Source organism: Cervus canadensis, chromosome 4, assembly GCF_019320065.1.
Source record: "Cervus canadensis isolate Bull #8, Minnesota chromosome 4, ASM1932006v1, whole genome shotgun sequence".
Lineage (NCBI taxonomy): Eukaryota > Metazoa > Chordata > Mammalia > Artiodactyla > Cervidae > Cervus > Cervus canadensis.
The window spans coordinates 11,092,344-11,113,474 of record NC_057389.1 but is presented as its reverse complement, the minus strand read 5'-3'; the positions used below and the strand labels follow the sequence as shown (position 1 = coordinate 11,113,474).

At 36.1% G+C, this 21,131-nt stretch overlaps 1 long non-coding RNA gene across 1 annotated transcript in view; it reads right to left on the bottom strand.

The window, feature by feature from the left end:
• The window catches only part of LOC122439498, a 99,137-nt gene that overhangs the window by 12,580 nt on the left and 65,426 nt on the right, over window positions 1-21,131 (bottom strand). The window contains exon 3 of the long non-coding RNA XR_006268878.1: window positions 18,617-18,731. This is a non-coding gene — a long non-coding RNA (uncharacterized LOC122439498). The remainder of the gene's footprint in view (window positions 1-18,616; window positions 18,732-21,131) is intronic.

Genomic DNA, 21,131 nt, shown 5'->3' with positions numbered 1-21,131 from the left:
AAATGGACTAATCAATTTTATAAGCTTTTGCACAGCAAAAGAAACCACAAACAAAATGAAAAGACGACCCTCAGGATGGGAAAAAATACTTGCAAATGATGGAACTAACAAGGGCTTAATTTTCAAAATATACAAACAGCCCCTACAACTCGACAACAAAAAAACCAACACTCCAATCAAAAAATGAGCAGAAGACCTAAAAAGATGTTTCTCTAAACATGAAATACAAATGGCCAATAGGCACATGAGAAGATGCTCAACACCTCTAATTATTAGAGAAATGCAAATTAAAAGTATAACAAGGTACCACCTTGCACAGATAAGAATGGCCATCATTAAAAACTCTACAAGTAACAGTTGCTGATCAGGATGTGGAGAAAAGGGAGCCCTCCTACAGTGTTGGTGGGAATCGAAGTTTGTACAGTCACTGTGGAAAGCAATATGAAGGTTCCTCAGAAAACTAAAAATAGAATTATTATATGATTCAGCAATCTCACTCCTGGACATATATCCAGTCAAAACTCTAATTCAAAAAGATACATGCACCCCTATAGTCACAGCAGAACTACTCACAATAGCCAAAACACGGAAGCAACCTAAACGTCCATCAACAGATGAACGGATAAAGAATATGTGGTACATATGTACAATGAAATATCACTCAGCCATGAAAACGAATGAAATAATGCTATTTGCAGCAACATGGATGCAAGTAGAGATTATCATACTAAGTGAAGTTCGGTCAAAAAGAGAAAGACAAATACCACATGATATCACTAATATGTGGAATCTAAAATGTGACAAAAATAAACCCATCAATCAAACAGAACAGACTCAGGAACATACAGAATTGATTTGTTGTTAAGGTGGAGACGGTTGGGAGAAGAATGGAGTGGAAGATTGGTGGGAGGTTAGGTTAGCAGATGTAAGCTATTATATAGAATGGGGAAACAATAATACCCTACTGGATAGCACAGAGAGCTACATTCAATATCCTATGAAAGTCAAAACAAAAAAGAATATTTTAAAAAATTTATATATATATATATATATATATATATATATATATGTATAACTGAATCACTTTGCTGCACAACAAAGCAATTCAGTTATACATATAGATAAATCTATATGTATATATGGGCTTCCCTGATAGCTCAGTTGGTAAAGAATTCACCTGCAATGTAGGAGATCTGGGTTCAATCCCTAGGTTGTGAAGATCCCTTGGAGAAGGAAAAGACTACCCCCTCCATTATTCTGGCCTAGACAATTCCATGGACTGTATAGTACCCACAAAGAGTTGGACAAGACTGAACAACTTTTCACTTTAGATACATATATGTATATATAGAAATTATAATGATGTTGTAAGTAAACTATACTTCAATAAAAATAAAGTACAATTAGATCAATAAAAATAGTGAATAAGAGAAAATAAAATAGATTTAATTATCAAAATTGAAATAAAGATTAAAATCAGTATAACAATTAATACCACATTGATATTTAGAATCTATACAGATTTTAATATACCGTAAAGAGCATTGTGTTTTGGACAAAAGGCATTCTCTGGCCTCTGGAAATTAAATTCTATATTTACTTGCCATACCAAGCAGAGTTCTTGCAGGTTTGGGTGTGATTTTCTCAGCTTGGGATTAAAAAAAAAAATGCCACTGGTTCATGAACTGAGAGGACTATGAAAAGTACATAAAAATAATGACTTTGTAGATTGAGAGCAAAAGGAGGAGGGGGCAGCAGAGGATGAGATGGTTAGATAGCATCATCAACTCAATGGATATGAATTTTAGCAAACTCCAGTAGACAGTGAAGGACAGGGGAGCCTGGCACGCTGCAGCTCATGGGGTCGCAGAGTCGTACACAACTTAGCAACTGAACGACAAAACCAGTCAGTAACTGCTGACCACAAAACTGTTTTAGCTTTTGGTGTTACTGAACTTCATCTCACTAAGCAAGACAAAACAGTCGAGTCAACAAGAATTATTACCTGTCTCTATAAAGCAGATGTTTAGAGTAAATAATGCAAATATAAGCCTACTTGCTTCTAAAGTAACAGCCTTTGGGGAGGAGGAAAAACATGCAACAGATTCGTGCATATGATGACAGAAAAGAAATGATAACAGAAAAGATGACTGAAAAGAAATGAAAAGAAAAAAATGAAGCTCTGGTAACAATCTGAATCTGCTGCAGTAAATAATCCATTTGGATGACTTCATAAAAACCAAAAACTAAAAACTTGGATTTTCCCTTCATCTACAGCAAGAGACCCAGATATCATGAACCAAAGATTCACTAAGATCACACAGATTCCAACAACTATACTTACGGAAAAAGCCTAGAGCACAACAAGCTACCACTGGGAACAAGAGCTGCAGATTATTGGGACAGATGGTTGATGAACCCAAATAAACAACCTCCCTTTTTAATGAGATGATGTCAGGTATTAACTCTATCAGGATTTTAGAGAGATGTGAAATACATTGACATATTTTTCTCTCACCCTTTGAGAACTCAGTTGTTCTCAAAGTATGATATATAGAACCAAAAAAAAGTCCATAAGACACTTTCAGGAGTCAATGAGGTCAAAATTTTTCCATAATAATACAAAGACATAATTTGCCTTTTTCCCTGGGTTGACAAGCACATTGGTGATACAAAAACAACGATGGCAAAAATGCTATCACCTCAACACAAATTAAAATAACAGGACCAAATTATCCCCATAGTGTAGTACTCATTATATTCTTTATTGCCAGGCACTCATAATTTTTCAAAAAAGAAAACATTGAATTTCACATGACAGTATTCTTAATGAAGCAGTAAAGTTTTAATTTAATTAAGCCAGACTTTTGCATTCATATCTTTTTATCACCTATATGACAAAATGGCAGATGTAGAGAAAACACTTCTACATTCTGAAGTATGATGGCATTCTCAAGTAAAAGCACTTGTGCAATTGTTTTAAATACAAGCTCAACTAGCTGTCTTTTTAGTGGAACACCATTTTTACTTGAAAACACAACTGATAAGACATGCTATAATTATTCAGACACATTTTGACAGACATTTTTTTCCAAAATTTAATGAAGTGGGCTTCACTTCAAGGAAAACAACTGACAATATTTACTGCAATGATAAATTTCAAGCTTTCAAGGAAAATTGGAATTTTGGAAATAGCAAGTGTGTCATTATGAACTAGACAGTTTCCCAATACCTAAATAATATTCTGATAAGAACATCCATGATGTTAATAAATGTGACACGAATTTGTCAACTTTTAGAAGATGTGCAATACTCAGTTGATGAATACTTTCTAAATAGTCAATGCTATTACAAGATTATTCATGGGTAAAGACTAATTAAGGGCTTCGATAGTGGCTCAGTGGTAAAGAATCTGCCTGCTAAGGCAGAGACATGGGTTCAGTCCCTGGGTCAGGAAGATCCCCTGGAGAAGAAAATGGCAACCCACTCCAGTATTCTTGCCTGGGAAATCCCATGGACAGAGGGTCCTGAGTTGGCTACAGTCATGGGAGTCTCAAAAGAGTCAGACACAACTTAGTGACTAAACAAAAACAACGTCAAAGAGGAGTTAAACTGCAAGACAGATCAAAGTATTTCATACCTACTGCTGCGAAATATTTGCCAGGTAGAGAGTCTATATTACAATCAATTTTTAAGAAACCATCTATTGCCAAGTTTTGGGTTTTGGTGTCGTTAACAAACAAACAAACAAACAAACAAAAAAACAACACCCCATAATTATCTTAAAAGAGTATTCTAATACACCTTCTTATTCTAACTGCATATCTGTGTAAAGTCAAAACTTCATTACACTTCAATCAAATTTATATAGCACAACAGTTTGAAAGCAGAGGCAGATATGAGAAGCCAGATAGTAAAGCAATTTGCAAAAAAAATTTAAACAAAGATTTTTTTTCTCTTTTTCATAATTTGGAAAGTAGTTTGATATAAAATATGTTTTTAAATAAAGTATAGTAACATTAAAATGAGATAAATATATTTTAATTTCTCAGTTTTAAACTCTATTTCAGTTAGTACTGATATCAAAAAGTCAAACAAAAAATGTATTTTGGAATTCTAAATAATTGTTAAGAATATAAAGGGTTCTACTCAAGAATAATTACTTTAAGTTTTTACTCATTTTTTATTTTACACCAATGTTCCTGTCATTGACAACTATGCCCCTTTATTTCTGTCCTTGGGCTTCAGTGACCCCTTTCACAAATTCTCTGACTTGTGATACAATATGACACGTGAGTTATATGATATAGCAAGAAGCAAGCACATGCGTGCTCAGTCGTGTCTGACTCTTTATGACACCATCAGGTTCCTTTGTCCATTGGATTATCCAGGCAAGAATACTGGAGCGATTTACCATTTCCTTCTCCAGGGAATCTTCCTGACCTAGGGCTCAAACCCATGTTTCCTGCATCTCCTGCAGTGAAAGGCAGATTATTTACCACTGAGCCGCCTAGGAAGCCCATATGATACAGGCACTCACAAAACAGACAAATGGATGTTTGGACCTGAGATATTCTCCAATAGCAGCAGTAGCAACATATACATACACATGTATATATTAGAATATATGTATTCTAATTAATTTGTCCTTCATTTTATTTAATCTTCATAATTCCTTGAGGTTGATTCTTATATTACTTGGAAAGTTTTCTCAACAAAAATCTGTTGGCATTGTAATGAGCTGTTACTATATATTTTTAAAAAATAAAAGGAAATGAGTTCAGGACTGACTCACCAGCTTAAAGATGTCACCTAGAACATTCTTTTGTTCTTTTGATCATTTATTTGACATTCTTCTGCTCTTTCATCCTCAGTGTGTTGGTTTCCTTCTTTAGACTTGTTTCCAATAGTCTCATTTCTGCTGCATCTCCAAGTATCACATCCTCATACAACAAGCTCCAATATACAGGCAATTTAGAGGGAAAGGGACTCTCTTAACATAGCATTCTTTCCCTCTTAGGAGGAAAATCTTTCACAGAACTACCATCAACTTGGCATCAACTTTAATCTCTTTGGCCATATTTAACCTATCTCTAAATTAACTATAAGGAAAGGAGTTTACGTAAGCTCTCGGGAGTCACCAAAACATGCCTTATCCTTGGGTTGGGCATATTGCTGTTGAATAAATTTTAGTTTCTTAGGAAACAAGACACATGGCTGTTTAAGTTATATATTTACATTTCATGCTTAATGGATACATAAGACCTCTGGATGGGAGAACAGATCTTCATTATGCACAGAGCATGAGTGCTCCAGCCTTCACTGGGCGACGTGGTAAGAGCCTGATATGACCTCATGCCTGCAGTGAGTTTGTACCACCGAGGAGGAACCGTGATTTGTGATACTCAGAAGTCATACAGGGCAGTTAAAACATCTGCCCCTCCTTCCCTTGAAGAGAGAGGAAGACCTTCAAGCTAGAATGTAAACAAATCTTTCCTGGGAGGGGAGTGGAAAGTCCTCAGCCTTCCAAAGCTGGAACAACAGCAAATGATCCTAGGGGAGGCAGGTCTAAATATCTTTGGAGCTGTTCACCATCTTAAGCTTTCAAGGCATGTTTGCTATTAATCATCTTTTAACAAAGTTTTTGAGTGAATTGTCTTCAGAAAACCCAGACCCTGCACAAATATGAAAAGAAATTGTGGAGAACTGTCTCCCCAAAATGGCACACCAATATTATCCCTGCTTTACAGAAAAGGTGAATAGAGTTCAGAGATGGCAAGGAATTTGCCAAAAATGAATTCTAGTTCAAACCCAGATGTTTTTTATTCCAAAACTGTTATTCTTTCATGGATATAACTTTTTGTTACTACTTTTTGTAACATGTGGGGAGGTGGAGGGGAAGAATACATAAATGAATTCTGGAATACTAAATTATAATTCCAATATATTTTACCATTGAAAATATAGTTTATCTTATTCTTTTATATCCTTAGTTCTTATTCAGACTCTTCTTGGAAACGTCATGATGTCTGATGTTAAATACCTAATCCCTTGAATCTATTTGTCAGAGATCAAACCAGTCAATACTAAAGGAAATCAGTCCTGAATATTCATTGGAAGGACTGATGCTGAAGCTGAAACTCCAATACTTTGGCCACCTGATGGGAAGAGCTGACTCATTTGAAAAGACCCTAATGCTGGGAAAGATTGAGGGCAGGAGGAGAAGGGGACAACAGAGGACAAGATGGTTGGATGGTATCACGATTCGATGGACAGGACTTTGAGCTAGCTCTGGGAGCTGGTGATGGACAGGAAAGCCTGGTGTTTCACACTCCATGGGGTTGCAAAGAATCAGACACAACTGAGCGACTGAACTGGACTGAACAGAATGTTAAATACATGTGAAAATATATTCCTGGTAGCAACAAACCAAACTATAAGTGAACTTTGAAAAACATCTGTTTTAAAGCTGTGACTGTTTATAGCTAAAAACCTTTGCTTCCTTAAATATGACCTAAGAGAATACTTTGGATTTTGAAGCAGAAACCTCCATTTATGAGATATAAGTACAAAGAAACATTTTGTTGAAAAAAATTGTCAGTATATATAAAATACACAAACTCAATATCATTTTTCAGCCTTTAAATATGTCTGCTACTGACCATCTAATACGGCAACTCCTACAGATAGTGGCAGTCGTGAAATGAAGGATTAATTTTTTTTTTTTTTTCAAAAGAAACCTTGGACAATTCAGAGTAATATAATACCAAATTGAATGCCACAAACAGATATTTCTTAATCCTTCATAGCTTCTGGGAAGGCATTTTGCTGTTTGTAATTCAGTCTGCACTCCACTATCATCGTTTCTATAAGTCAGAGAGGGTTGTTTGTGTTCAACTTAATGTCAAATGTTACTTGAAAGTATTTCTTAGAATTATTATGCTGAAAAGCCTTTAAGTAATAAATGTTATTTATGCTTTATATTTAACTTACAAGTATGACAAAGTATAAAATAATAAAACTACAAATTAAGAAGAAGCAAAAGAAGAAGCTAAATGAAATACCACAAAACTATACACAAGTTTTTTCACCTGTTTTTTAAAAATAGCCAGAAGGAATAAATGGACTTCATACACAGTTTGTTAAAATCAATTGTCTCGATAATTTATGTATCTTTTAGTAACCCTCTTTTAGCAGACTACTCTAATTTTAATCCTCAGTTTTGGAGACAAATTGGGGCTGCCAATAGATGAATCTTTTGGTTGTTTACATAAAAGAAAAACTCCCATTTATTATTTTTAAATAAAATTTGTCCATCAATTGTACCACACTGGAATGCAGAGTACATTTATTGTTACTTAAAAGTCTATGATATAAATCAGAGTAAATTTGTTCAGACTTAATGAGTTTAGTTTATCTGAAGAATTTTATGGCCAGAAAATTTCTGCCTAAATGCATATGGAAATGCTAAGGAATGTTGATAGTTTTCTTACTTGTTTTCCTAGGACTCATTGCCTTACTCAGAAAAATAACTGATTAAAACCTAATCAGTTCACAATAGACACACAGTCTCTAACATATTAAAATTAAAAGACAGCATAAAGAAAAATATTCAAAAGTTTAAAATCTTTAAGTATAGGGAAAAAGTTTAAAAATAAATATGAAAACACAAAGATAAAAAATTCAAATAATTGGAATTTTGAAGTAGAATTCTTTAGAATTCTTTAGGATGTTGTTGTGTGTTGTATGCGTATGTGATCAGGCGCTCAGTCATGTCCACCCCACAGATTGAAGCCCACCAGGCCCTTCTGTCCATGGAATTTTCCAGACAAGAATACTTGAATGGGGTGCCATTCCCTACTTCAGGGGACTTAAGAAGTTAAGTGATTGGAAAACAATTCAAATTGAAGATTAGAGATAGTGTAAGTCATGACTGAAAATTTGTCAGCATCTGGCTCTCTTTGGAATCACTTACTGGTTCACTTTGCAAATAGCCGCTGCCTCATACAAACACAAATACATTTGTTTTAGCCTCACATAATAGCACATTGGGCTTCCTTGGTGGCTCAGGCGGCAAAGAGTCTGCTTGTAGCGTGGGAGACCCAGGTTCAATTCCTGGGTCGGGAAGATCCTCTGGAGAAGGAAATAGCAACCCACTCCAGTATTCTTGCCTGGAAAACCGCCTGGGTGGAGAAGCCTGGCAGGCTATAGTCCATGGGGTTGCAAAGATTAGGACACGACTGAGTCACTTCACAATAGTGCATCACAGGATGGAAGCTTTTGCTTAATATTTCTGCTATCAGGGATTAAACTTAAATAAGCCAGAAACAGAGACACAAATGCATTCTCAGACAATTAACTGTAAAAATCAATTAGCCAATTAGATACAACTGTCAAACACGAAATTTTGAGAAAAAAAAAAGTGACATTTTTAAAGAAAAGTTCTTACCTATTTCCATGATTTTAAGGTGCCATACATTGTAAGATATACCATAAATTTAATGTTTTTTTTTAAGTACAGTGAAACACATCAAATACCTAAATTGAAAGACTCTGATTTCAAATATATTAATAAAAAAGTATCTTAGATTTAAGAATTTTTAGAATGAGTAGGTTTGCCTGATTAAGCAAATAAAAATATAGGATGCCTAGTAAAATCTAAATTTTAGATAAATGATGGACAACTTTTTAGTATAAATATGTCCTGAATACTATATGAGATAAACTTATATTAAAATAAAAATTATGTATCACTTATTTGAAGTTCAAATTTAACTGGACAATCTATTTTATTTGACAACCCCTAAGATAAGACAAAATAGCTTAAAAATTTATCCATGATTGCGCAACCTGAGTAGAATTGTTTCCTCACATTATCATAAAACCTTTATCCCACAGGCCTTCTGGGATGATTTATTCCTACTTCTGTAGTTCATTTGCCTTGCCTTTTGTACTTATTTCACTTTTTCTAGCTGCTTACTTTAATTGAGAACCTTCTCCAAGTATCAGTTTTGAGGGAAGTCCCTTTGACCATATCACACGTTTCTATATGACTTCCCTGGTGGCTCAGAAAGTAAAGCATCTGCCTACAATGTGGGAGGCCCAGGTTCAATCCCTGGGTCAGGAAGATCCCCTGGAGAAGGCAATGGCACCCCACTCCAGTACTCTTGCCTGGAAAATCCCATGGATGGAGGAGTGTTGTTGGCTACAGTCCATGGGGTCGCAAAGAGTCAGACACAACTGAGCAACTTCACTTTCATGTTTCTATAATGCAAATGATTCTGTATGCTATTAGTATAGATTAGTATAAAGTTAATGTGATGTGAAATTCACATTGAAGGACATATGATTTTTTTTCTAGCATATGAATATTCTGTAGTATCACTAATGGCATATAAAAAAATGCAAAACACAGACACATATCATATGAGTTTTCTATTTCTTCTTAATAAATTAGCACAAAGTTAGTGGCATTACAACAACACAAATTTCCTGTCTCACAGATCTATAATGGTAGTAGTAGTAGTCGTCATAGTAATAGTAAGCATGCTAACTGCTGCAGCAGTCTGGCAGGGATGCTGGATGTAGGTGTCTGCAGAGCTGTATTCCTTTCTGGAGACTCTAGAGGAGAATTGTGTCCTTCCTTACCTTTTCCAGTTTCTAAAGGGTGCACAACATGTCCTTTTTTGAATCTCCTTACTCCTCTTCAAAACCAGCAATGCTGTATCACTCTGATTTCTCTTCATATTCATATGTGCCTCTGACCACAGCCAGGAAAGCTTTTCTGCTTTTAAGAATCTGCGTCATTAGATTGTGTGTGCGTGTGTGCATGCTCAGTCATGTCTGACTCTGTGACCCCATGGATTGCAGTGTACCGGGCTCCCCTGTCCTTCCCTACCTCCCAGAGTTTGTCCACTTGCTTTGTCTGTATTACTAACTTGTCTCCATCTTTGTAATTTTTCTCTGTCTGTGTAACTCCACACTCCTGATATATCTTCCATCAGGTTGGTTTCCCTTTTTTGGTTTCTTTTAAAAATCTTATTTTTACAGTACAATTTATTAATTTATTAGGAATTTTCTTTTTTAAAAAATATATCAACATCTTTTAAAATGAGGACTATTTCTCTTTATGCTAGTGCTCTGTTTATGAAGTTGTAAAGAGTTTAACAGGTTTGACCCAGTCTTATCTTTCATGAAAACCTTATTTGTGGTATACACTTTCGCAGAATGTAAGGTTTTTCAGGAAAGCATACATGCCATTTTGAAATGTTTATATGCTGTTTCTTTCTTCATTCTTTTTGTGAAAAAGAACTAGAACATCTTTTCTTGGATTACCAGATACTAATCGGAGGATGATCAGTTTGAAACCTGTATTTCCTTCCTTACTATTTGTACAAATATTAATTTATAATTTTCAATGATATGCTTTGCCTCTCACTTTTTTCATTTTTATGACACTTTACTTGGTCTTACACTAATTATTATTTGTGTCAACTGTGCCCTTCTTACCTAGAATCAGTCACCAAATACCCTGGTAATCCTGTCTTTGAAATTTCATGATGAATTCTAGCCTCTAATACCTTGCTCCCCCAAAGTGTGGTCCATGTACCTTTGAGTGCTTGCATATTAAGTCGCTTCAGTCATGTCCAACTCTTTGTGATTCTATGGACCATGGCCTGCCAGGATCCTCTGTCCATGGGATCCTCCAGGCAAGAATACTGGAGTGGGTTGCCATGCCCTCCTCCAGGGGATCCTCCCAACCCAGGGATCAAACCTGCATCTCTTACATCTCCTGCAGTGGCAAGCAGGTTCTTTACCACTAGCACCACCTGGGGAACCCCCATATATCTCTGCTGATTCACAAAATTATTTCATGTTATTACAAAGAAACTATATAATTTATATATTTTTATTGTTGCCCTCTTTTGTGCTTAGTAATATTGGTGTATTTCTTTATGGTAGTGAAGAGAAGGAAAAGTTTTCTTCACCTTCCCTTAGGGTCTCTAAATGGGTTTGAAATTTAAATTGAGAAAGACATATTAATAGAAGGAAATAATACAGATTCATATACATTTTACATAGCATGGAAATCTACATAAGGAAATGAAGACCAAAAGAAACAGACCTGAGTATTTTTATGCTAGTTATCAAGAAGAGTGGGCAGTCATGTACAAATACTATAGGTCAGAAGGTATGCAGGAAGTGTAGAAACTAGGGGAAACGTTAACAAGGCCTGTTGGAATTCTTTTGGGGATCCTTTTGTCTTTGAACATAAAGACTGCTCCTTCCTTCTGATATAGCGAGGACACCTCTCACATGAGGCTTTTGCCAACTGTTTTAAGGGAGAGGGCAGAGGAAAGCTAAAGAGACGTTCCTGCTTCGGCTGTTCAGATGACTTCAGCTTAAAATACTCAATACTAAGGTGTCATATTTGGGGGTAGCATGTTGTGAACCCGTGATTTGTAATATGAAATCTACTTTTGAAATAAATTTGCCAGAGTTTTAAAAGCTACTTAATTTTAAAAATCGTACCAAATACTATAAGAAGTGGGCAAAATATATGTTGTTGAATATGCGAGAATAAGAACTGCTGCTGCTGCTGCTAAGTCCCTTCAGTCGTGTCCGACTCTGTGCGACCCCATAGACGGCAGCCCACCAGGCTCCCCAGTCCCCGGGATTCTCCAGGCAAGAACACTGGAGTGGGTTGCCATTTCCTTCTCCAATGCATGAAAGTGAAAAGTGAAAGTGAAGTCGCTCAGTTGTGTCTGACTCTTAGCGACCCCATGGACTGCAGCCCACCAGGCTCCTCCATCCATGGGATTTTCCAGGCAAGAGCACTGGAGTGGGGTGCCATTGCCTTCTCCGGAATAAGAACTAAAAAGCTACATAATACATGGGATTTAGCTCCTTTTCCCATTTTCACATTCTACTTCCTCTCAAGGACAATATGGAGGCACCAGAGAAACACAGGTAAGATGTGACAATAAATAGCAACACTTGGGTACAAAGAGTAAAAAAGATTGCAGATGGAGTTTGAATATGGCCAAAATTCTTCCTCTTTTGTTCTCTCTTAGAATCTTTTATCCTTTGTTCTCTCTTAGAATCTTTTAACCATTTCCGCTTTTGAGATCCTTTCTCCTCTTCAGTGGCTGAGATGATCACATTGACCGTGATAATGCCTCCATACTAGGAGTTGACGCTCCACTTGAAATGCAAAACGACTTAGAAAGATTCTGGGAGCAAAAGAGGAAGCAGGCAGAACCTGAGGCTGGCTCTAGCAATTGGCCATTGGGAAAGGGAGCCATTCTTTCCCCCCTTCTATTCCCTCCTTTTTCCCTTCTATTCCACTTTTATGCCTGGCTTCCCTGGTGGCTTAGACCGTAAACATCTGCCCACAGTGCGGGAGATCCAGGTTCGAACCCTGGGTTAGGAAGATCCCCTGGAGAAAGAAATGGCAACCCACTCCAGTACCCTTGCCTGGAAAATCCCATGGATGGAGGAGCCTGGTAGGCTACACCCCATGGGGTCACAAAGAGTCAGACACAACTGAGCCATTTCACTTTCACTTTTTCATTCCCTCCTTGGATCTATCTCAGCCAGAGTGGTAATACAAAGTGTGCTAATATCCCAAGGTTGCAAGCCTAGCTTAAAAGTGTTGTACAACAGTTTGTTCAGTACATTTCACTCCCTAGTTTAAGTGAGAAAAGAATATGTGCTTTCAAACCACATATGTTCCAACCCATTACACTACATTTGAAGGTGAGACAGACATTAGCAGTTAGGAGACAGTCCTACAGGAATAGTCTACATTCTTTGCAACATAGTAAAGGTGACAAAAGCATCGATATGTTAGGGATGGGGGATTCAGATTATATAAATATGCTGATTTCATGTCAGGAGTCACAATGCTCATTTTGCACTGCTTTAGTTTCATTTTCACGAATGTCATTGAGGTTCAAGTCCTTATTAATTCATTTACGATTTTCTTAAAAGCCTAAGTTACTAATTTTCTTCTTCCTCAGACAACTAATCTACATTTTTAAACTGGATTTCCTGTCAACACGTTTTCTTTTCCCTACAATGCTTGATTTCATTATACATGCAACTATAGGCTCTTTCTTAAAATTTTGACTTTGTCATTTAAATTTTCCATAATTCTTTTCTACCCTGAGGTAAAAATTGTATCTAATGTTATCAGATTGGCATCCAAGCAATTCCCCAATCAGGTTTTAATCTACCTATCCAACAGAATCACATCACCATCATCATCGACCACTCCATTTGCAATGTTTATTGCATGCCTATAATATGCACATTTTTAATGTGCCATGCACAATTGAGAACTGCAAAGAAATATGAAATACGGTTCATGGCTTATAACAGTTTAGTTAATCAGGTAGATATTTCATGTAACAAAAAGCATAAACTGGAGGATAAGGTAAAACAAGTACTAAGTGAAGGGTACAAACAGAAAATGCTATAAAGACTTGAAAGAAATAAAGATTAAAATGGAAGCCCTCATACATTTGAATATTTTAATCACTGTTCTTGCCAAAGAGAGAAACTTTACCTCTGGCCAGATTAGCCTCCTCACCTTTTGTGAATCATGAAATGTTCAAATAACTTTCAAAGCTGTGTCCATTTCACTTGGTAGAGCACTCTTAAGCTTCACTGTCTTACCAAATTTTAACATTTAATTTCAATATTTTATCTCAATATTTTATCTTAGATTTTCTAACCTATTAGTCAAAACTTATTTAAGTCTACATAGTTTTATTGGAAGAAATACTAGTATATACTGCCACTAGGAGAAATTAAAAATACTCTTCTGGGTTGAACAGCTTTTTTTTTTATGGTCATGTGACAGAAAAAAGCAGTATGAATTTTCTTTTGATTTATGCATTTTGCACAACATTAAAATATTTCATTAAGACAACTAAATTAAAATAGCAACTACTTCTGCTAAAAGTTTTTAAATAAAATGGGCAATGCATACAAATGTGTGATTATATATCATAATATGAAATATCATATATATCACATCATTTATATATCAGGTTAAATTGCTCTCAATTTTAAATTACAAAATCTGTAAGATAAGACTTTAGAACAACAAACAATAAAGAAATTCTCAGTGTTTGAGAAGGTACATTTTACCTTTATAAGTTTACAAATTATGCTTTGTTAAAAATGAGATTTTCACATAGAGTACAAAAATATGGAAAATTCATTCAACTATGAGAATAAAAAAAGTGAGAAACTCAGGTATTTTGTTTTGAAATTCCCATGTTTTAAAAGGTGTATGTGTTTAAGGAGGTCTTAAACTGTGTATTTGACTAAGGCTGAAATTTAAGCACTGCCAAGCATGACCTTCAAATTCCAGGTTCTCCTAAAACTAAAGAATATATTTTAAGTCTTCCATTTCTTTTTCCATCAGTCTCAATTTAATCATCTAATGGCCCTGTTACGACCACTATCTTCTTCCCAGACTCTGGACTTTTCTCTAAACAGAAATAAAATGAGGCTTCTACAAAGCAAGATAGTTGTTTGATATGCTTGCCAATATTCTTATGGAAGAGATAAACAGTAGGCTAATACATTCAAATTTAAATCTAGAAATAAGAAATTCTTGACATTTCATAAAACTGAAAGGTTTGATCATGGTTTCATAAAGCTCGCTGATTTTATTATGGTATTCTCAGCTTTTCCAAATCTCCTTACTAAGTTTAACTGCAATAGTTCCTTGTGGATTACTCAGTATAATAACCTATGTGAATATACTGTGATTGTAGTCTTTGCATCCTGCTTAAACTTTCCTAATTTTCTACTTTCTTTACCAAAGTTAGTCCTCAAGGTTGCTTTAAGTTAAAATCTTCAAAGCAATTTCATTTATAACATTTTTTCTTGAACTTTCTTACAAATCATCTTTACTAAATTATTACATGCAACACAGTTACCTTCATTGATTGAGAAGTATAACTTATTTTGAATGCAAGTGTCTAGAGATTTTTTCTTTTTTTAAATTTATTTATTTTTATAAATTTATTCATTTTAATTGGAGGCTAATTACTTTACAATATTGTAGTGGTTTTGCCATATATTGACATGAATCAGCCACAGGTGTACATGTGTTCCCCATCCTGAACCTTTTGAAAGTGGTACTTCGTTTTCCCCTGTTTGTTTTCAGACAACTTGGTGGGAGTTAAGGGAAGTATAGAAATATTACTAAATTTCTGTTTGCCAACCCTATAAGTGACTCTTGCACTAATTTGCTATGCCCTTGGGGCTACTGGTAAAAGGCCTGTGATAATGACCGCTAGAGGCAAATCAACCTAGCCCTTTAATGCTTGACTAGCTTCAATTTTCTGACATAGTTTCTACTAGGGTCTCACCTGAATTAGCAAGAACACATGGTCAGCATCTTTTAGCGCAGGTCAAGTGGGAACTGTTCCCTGGGAAAGGATGTGGGTAATTCGGCTGAGAAATGTGCTGGATTGTGTGGAATTGGGTAGGCTACTCAGCCCATTTTTTCCCCTTCTATGTTTTCCTTTTATAATACTAGCTGGAAGTCTAGGAACTGCATTTTCAAGAATTCTTGTCATTATAGCCCTAGTTAGATTTTGCCAATGAGAGGAACTGGTCTAAATCTGGAGGGAATACAAAAAAGCAAAAGTAATTATTATTCTTGTGGCTGTGGCTGGCAATTACTAAGGCTTCAGAAACAAGGTTTTTCTAGCAGCTTCCCAGTGTCCTACAAAGAATTACCTGTTATAGTACAGTGGGCAGTGAAATCAATGGCAGTGGTTTCCTATAATTTAAGCATTTCCTGATTTCCTAAATGGTAGAGCGGCTTCCCTAATCTTTCACATCCCAAGCCTTCTAATTCTTTTCAATACCCTTTATCAAGACATTTACTCTTTGAAATACCTGAAATTACTTCTGATTTCTTAACCGAACCCCAATTGACAGAGTCTCTGGAATAAAAGGTGTTATAACAGGCAGGTAGCTAGATATGAGCAGAGAAATAGGGGCAGGTGCCAGGTAGCAGAAAATCACACATCTTGTAAACAGCTGGGGCCCACAGGCAGACAAAGCAAAGCAGAACCTCCAGACTGACAGAAGACCACGCATTTTTGGTGATAAATGTTCTGAAAGCAGACAAGGAAAGGTGCATACTCAGCTACTAATTCAGGCCAGGCAGGGCCATGCTTCCCAACAACGTGGTTTTTGCTTAAATCTCCGGCCTCTGAATAGAACCTTTTGCTCATTATGCTCTCAATAGAATAAGATTAGCCTAACAGATAAGTACCCATCATGCACCAATGCCTTGACACTTCTGATCTAAGCTAAATAAGGACAAAAATCCCTCCTCCCCTTGGGAAGATGGACTAGGGATGAAAATCAGGGAAGATGACCACAGATTCCTCCCTCCCCAGTGAATATTCCACCCCTCCATTTGTATGCCCCTCATGACCAGCTTGCCAAAGAAAGCCAGGGCAGCAGCTCCTCACCTGTCTGCCTGCTCTCCCTCTGAGAGCTTATTTTTGCTTAAATAAATGCTCACTTTACTTTTTCAACCTCTGTGCTTCCTCTCTGAATTCTCTCACAACTGAGAAAGAATCTTAAAATTTACAGGAACAAAGGGATCTGGAATTTATTACCTTCTTTTTCAAGCCCTTTGATGGTCCTGATTGAAGCAAGCAACCAAGGAGCCCAGATAGGAACACGCCAAGAGGAAAGGAGAAAATGGGCTGATGTTCTGTGATCAACTGCAGGGTGGTCCATTTGGGGAGAGTTTATTTGGCAATATGTAACTAAGAATGAAAAAACATCTGCCCTTAAGTATTCAGACACAATGACCATTCTTCAGAAATAGTAGCTGAATATGCAAATGACCACTAAAACTTGTAGCTTTGAAAGCATGCAAAGTGAAAGTGAAAGTATCTCAGTCGTATCCAAATCTTTGCGACCTCATGGACTATACAGTCCATGGAATTCTCCAGGCCATAATACTGGCGTAGGTAGCCTTTCCCTTCTCCAGGGGATCTTCCTGATCCAGGGACTGAACCCAGGTCTCCCACATTGCGGGTGGATTCTTTACCAGCTGAGCCACGAGGGAAGCCCAAGAATACTGGAGTGGGTAGCCTATCCCTTCTCCAGTGGATCTTCTCGACCCAGGAATCAAACTGGGGTCTCCTGCATTGCATGTAAGGTACCGCTTTTGTTTGTACACATACTGGACTCACTAGAGCAACTGCAGCATTAAAAACTGATGCATCATACCGCATTTCCTGGCCTCACAAAAAGAGAAAAGTCATCCTCAGCCAAGATCCTCCAAATCTTCCAATAGATTCACTAGCAGACTTGCCTCTGTGACGTGTCCTTCGTTTATTGTTATAACAGAAGAACTCAGGAGGAACCAATTCAACACCAGCACCTCCTCCTGCTTTCTCAGTGATCTCTAGCTTTCAGATATCCTGTGTCCTTTTCTATCTTCAGCCTCTTTGCCAACAACAGGACGTTAGTAAGCATGCCAGTATGCTCTGAGAACTCACAAATACAGAAGGATCTCTTTTGAACAAAAATGTCACTTTACCAAGTCTTTTATTGGCCAAACTTTTCCAAAAAGTTATTTATTTATTTATATACTGCTTCTGGGTTTCTTTTGTTTTTTTTTTTTAACCCCCAAACTTCTGTCAACTATTTCAATATAGCTTCTCCACGTCTTCACTATTCCCTCAAAAATCTTCTCTGGCTATGATTATTCATTCATTCATACATGTCTTCATTTTACAAATATTTATAAAGCACTACATTAAAAGTTGGACATTAAAAAAAGTACAAGGGGAATTGTCCCTGCTTTAAGTGATGATGTTTAGGTTGCAAGTGCAATTAGCTTCTTTTTGAAAATTAATTTATACTTTGTAATAGAAAAAACAATAATACAAACTTACTGCAACAAGTTGAAAAATATGAGGATGGATAACTAAGACAAAATGTAATATTCTCTCCCCAACTAATTAGCTGATATTAGCAGTTTGCTGTGTATTCTTCCACATATTTCTCTAATACATATAATTTAGCTTATAACACATGAAACTGCTGATATTCTATTGTTTTTCACTTATAAAAACAGTATCAAAATATTGAATCTAATATATACTTGCTACAGATTTTTGTTTACTTTTAAATAGCTGCTGAGCAATGAGTGAATGTATTTACCTTTGTTGGGAAAATAAGATTTTTGTATTTACTTTGTTGAGGAAATAAGATTTTCAAAACATCTTCTGCCAAGCCAGAAAAATGGCTTCACAAAGGCAGAAGTGAGAGAAAATCATTTTATTTTTGAATGAGTATTAAGCCAGAACATGAAGAGTCTCACAGGTAACCCACTAAGAGAACTAAGAGATTCTAAAGGCTGAAAGAAATCTCCCCTTTCTGTATAGCCAAGCAGACATAACCCATTCCAAATGTGTTCCCAAGGTAAACAACTGTTATTCAAGTAAGAGGACTTGACAGCACCACTGTCACACGTAGTTCATTCTAAATTCATCTAATTGAGATGACCAATTATATTTGTTAATTGGGTTTACCCAAAGGCAAATTAAATTCTTACCTCTATGACAGGCTGTAGTTTTGCAATTTGATCATCATTGGGCTCTCACAGAAATTGGGAGATACAGGTGCTATCTTCCTTGATGATTGTGTTTCAGAGAGATGGTTCCTAGGTCCTACAGAAAGATATTACCGAATTGTAAAAGTGACAACGTACTTTTTGAAGTTTAAAACGATTTACATACATTTCAAAGAGACTGAGAAAGTATTTATAATGATAAGTTTTCTAAACCAAATATCTAAGAAAAGTGAGGGTAAGGTATCTCTTCCCTTATTTTTCACAGGGAGAACCAAACATTTTTGCTTTTAATTTGTTTTTGTCCTTACATCTTACATATCAAGATCCAAAATATTTACACAAAATTGGATGCCCTTTTTAAACCACAAAATGTTATCTCCCAATAACTGAATAATTGGGCTCACCAAGGTAGTTAACTATATAGAAGATAGAAAAGAGACAATGGAAATGAGGGATAAAGGTAAGAATTTATAGGATGAGGAAATCAGTAAGGAATGAAAATAATACATATAGATACAATTTTTAGACAACTGAGCAAGATTAGTTATCTACATACAAGCAAATTTTGCCAGTTTTTATTTTGGATAGGTAAGCAATCATGATCAAACACAATAAATTTCACAGATTATTTACGCTAGTTTAATAATAAGATCATGAATGTTACATTGAAAAATACACGAACTAAATCTGGTTGGAAATTAAGATGTTTCTCCTATTGTAGAAATTCAAGTATATGTTGAAAAACCACAACTATTAAAACATGAAAGTAGAAATGAAATAAATCACAGTTAAGCAAATAAGAAAATGCCATACACTTATCTCATCATTTTATATCTGGATAACTATCTAGTATGTTTCTCTTTTTCATTCAGGTTTTGTCATGAACATGATCAATCAGCATACTTACATCACTAAACTATACTTAATTTTGTATTTCTGATCCTTTCATATTTCCTGGCTCCATGTTGTTGTTTTAGTCGCTAAGTTATGTCCAACTCTGCAACGCCATGGACTGTATCCTGCTAGGATCCTCTGTCCATGGGATTTTCCAGGCAAGAATGATAGAATGGGTTGCCATTTCTTTCTCCAGGGGATCTTCAGACCCCGGGATCGAACTCACCGCTCCCTCACTGCAGGTGAATGCCTTTTCACTGAGGCCCCTGGGAAGTCCCCTGGCACAAAGACAATATCCAATAACTGTTTAACAGATTAAATTTTAGAATAACTTTATTCTAAACCCAAAGATTGGTTATTGGATTAAATATTAGAATAACTTTAGCTTAAAATTATCTAAGGATGAATCTTGTTCTCATCTTTTTTCTTTAGAGGAATACTAAGCTTTCAAACTAAGCCCCCAAATGGTTCCTTTAATTTGCTAAATTATTTTTACAATATCAAAAATAACTGCAATCATACAATTATACATTTGTATAATTAGAATTTGTATTGTATTTGTATTCATTGTCATCTCAATCACAGCTAATGGTTACTATTCACTGAGTGTTCACTATAGACCTGGTATACATTTTATGAATGATGTCAACTTACAAAATAGTCACAGCTGAAAAGTTGAGAGCTATGTTTCATTTGATGGAAATATTTAGGACTTCAAGCCCAGAAGACAACATTTCAAGTGACCTTGAAAAAACTGCTCCAAGGAGGCTAGGGGAGGAGCCAGATTATATAGAAATTTTACAACAAAGGGTAGGTAGTCTGAACATCGAAAGATTTTTGTTAATTAAAGGAAACCAGATATCTCAATTTAAGGAATTTAGCACTTTTCTATGCATGGGAAGATGCAAGAGTTTGGGCTCAGTGAAATTGTTCTTTACATATACAACATATACATATACAGCCAGTATGCTGCCTCCTGAGATCCTCAGGGCTCAATGTAGGGGGTGGTTGCTGTCTGATAGCTGCCAGATCACAGATTCTCTTCTCCTTCCTGAGTGCCTTTAGGCATTGGAGGACTGGACTCGCTGAAGACTGTGACATCCTTGTTTATTAATATGGCAGGAAATATTCCACTTCTTAGTCCTTCCCCATGGTCGGAAATTTCACCAATATTTGGGAGACATTTCATGACCTTTTTTTTTTTGGTCCCAAGGCACTGCTCATCCCAGATCAGGTAAAAGTTCTTGTTGATACGCCACTCCAGGTGTTAATTTTCAGGTTAGGCCCATTGTTAGATGGTTAAAAATTATCTGGATCCTCTACCTTCTAACATTTTAGGATCCAGGAGATATTTCCCTTATTGTTTTTTCCCATACTTGGAATCACAATATTACAATTGTTGATGGCATATAGAAGTATATTTCTGATCAATTGCTTTGAGTCACCTAGTCATCATTACATTTGTTGGAGGCCTACTGTTGCATACTGTAAAAGGCAACCCTCTTGTTAAATAGACAGATAGGGGTAATGTGCCTAGTACCATTGACAAAGTCATGATGCAGCAGAGAGACAAAAGCATAAACAATTTGGAAACAAAGAACCA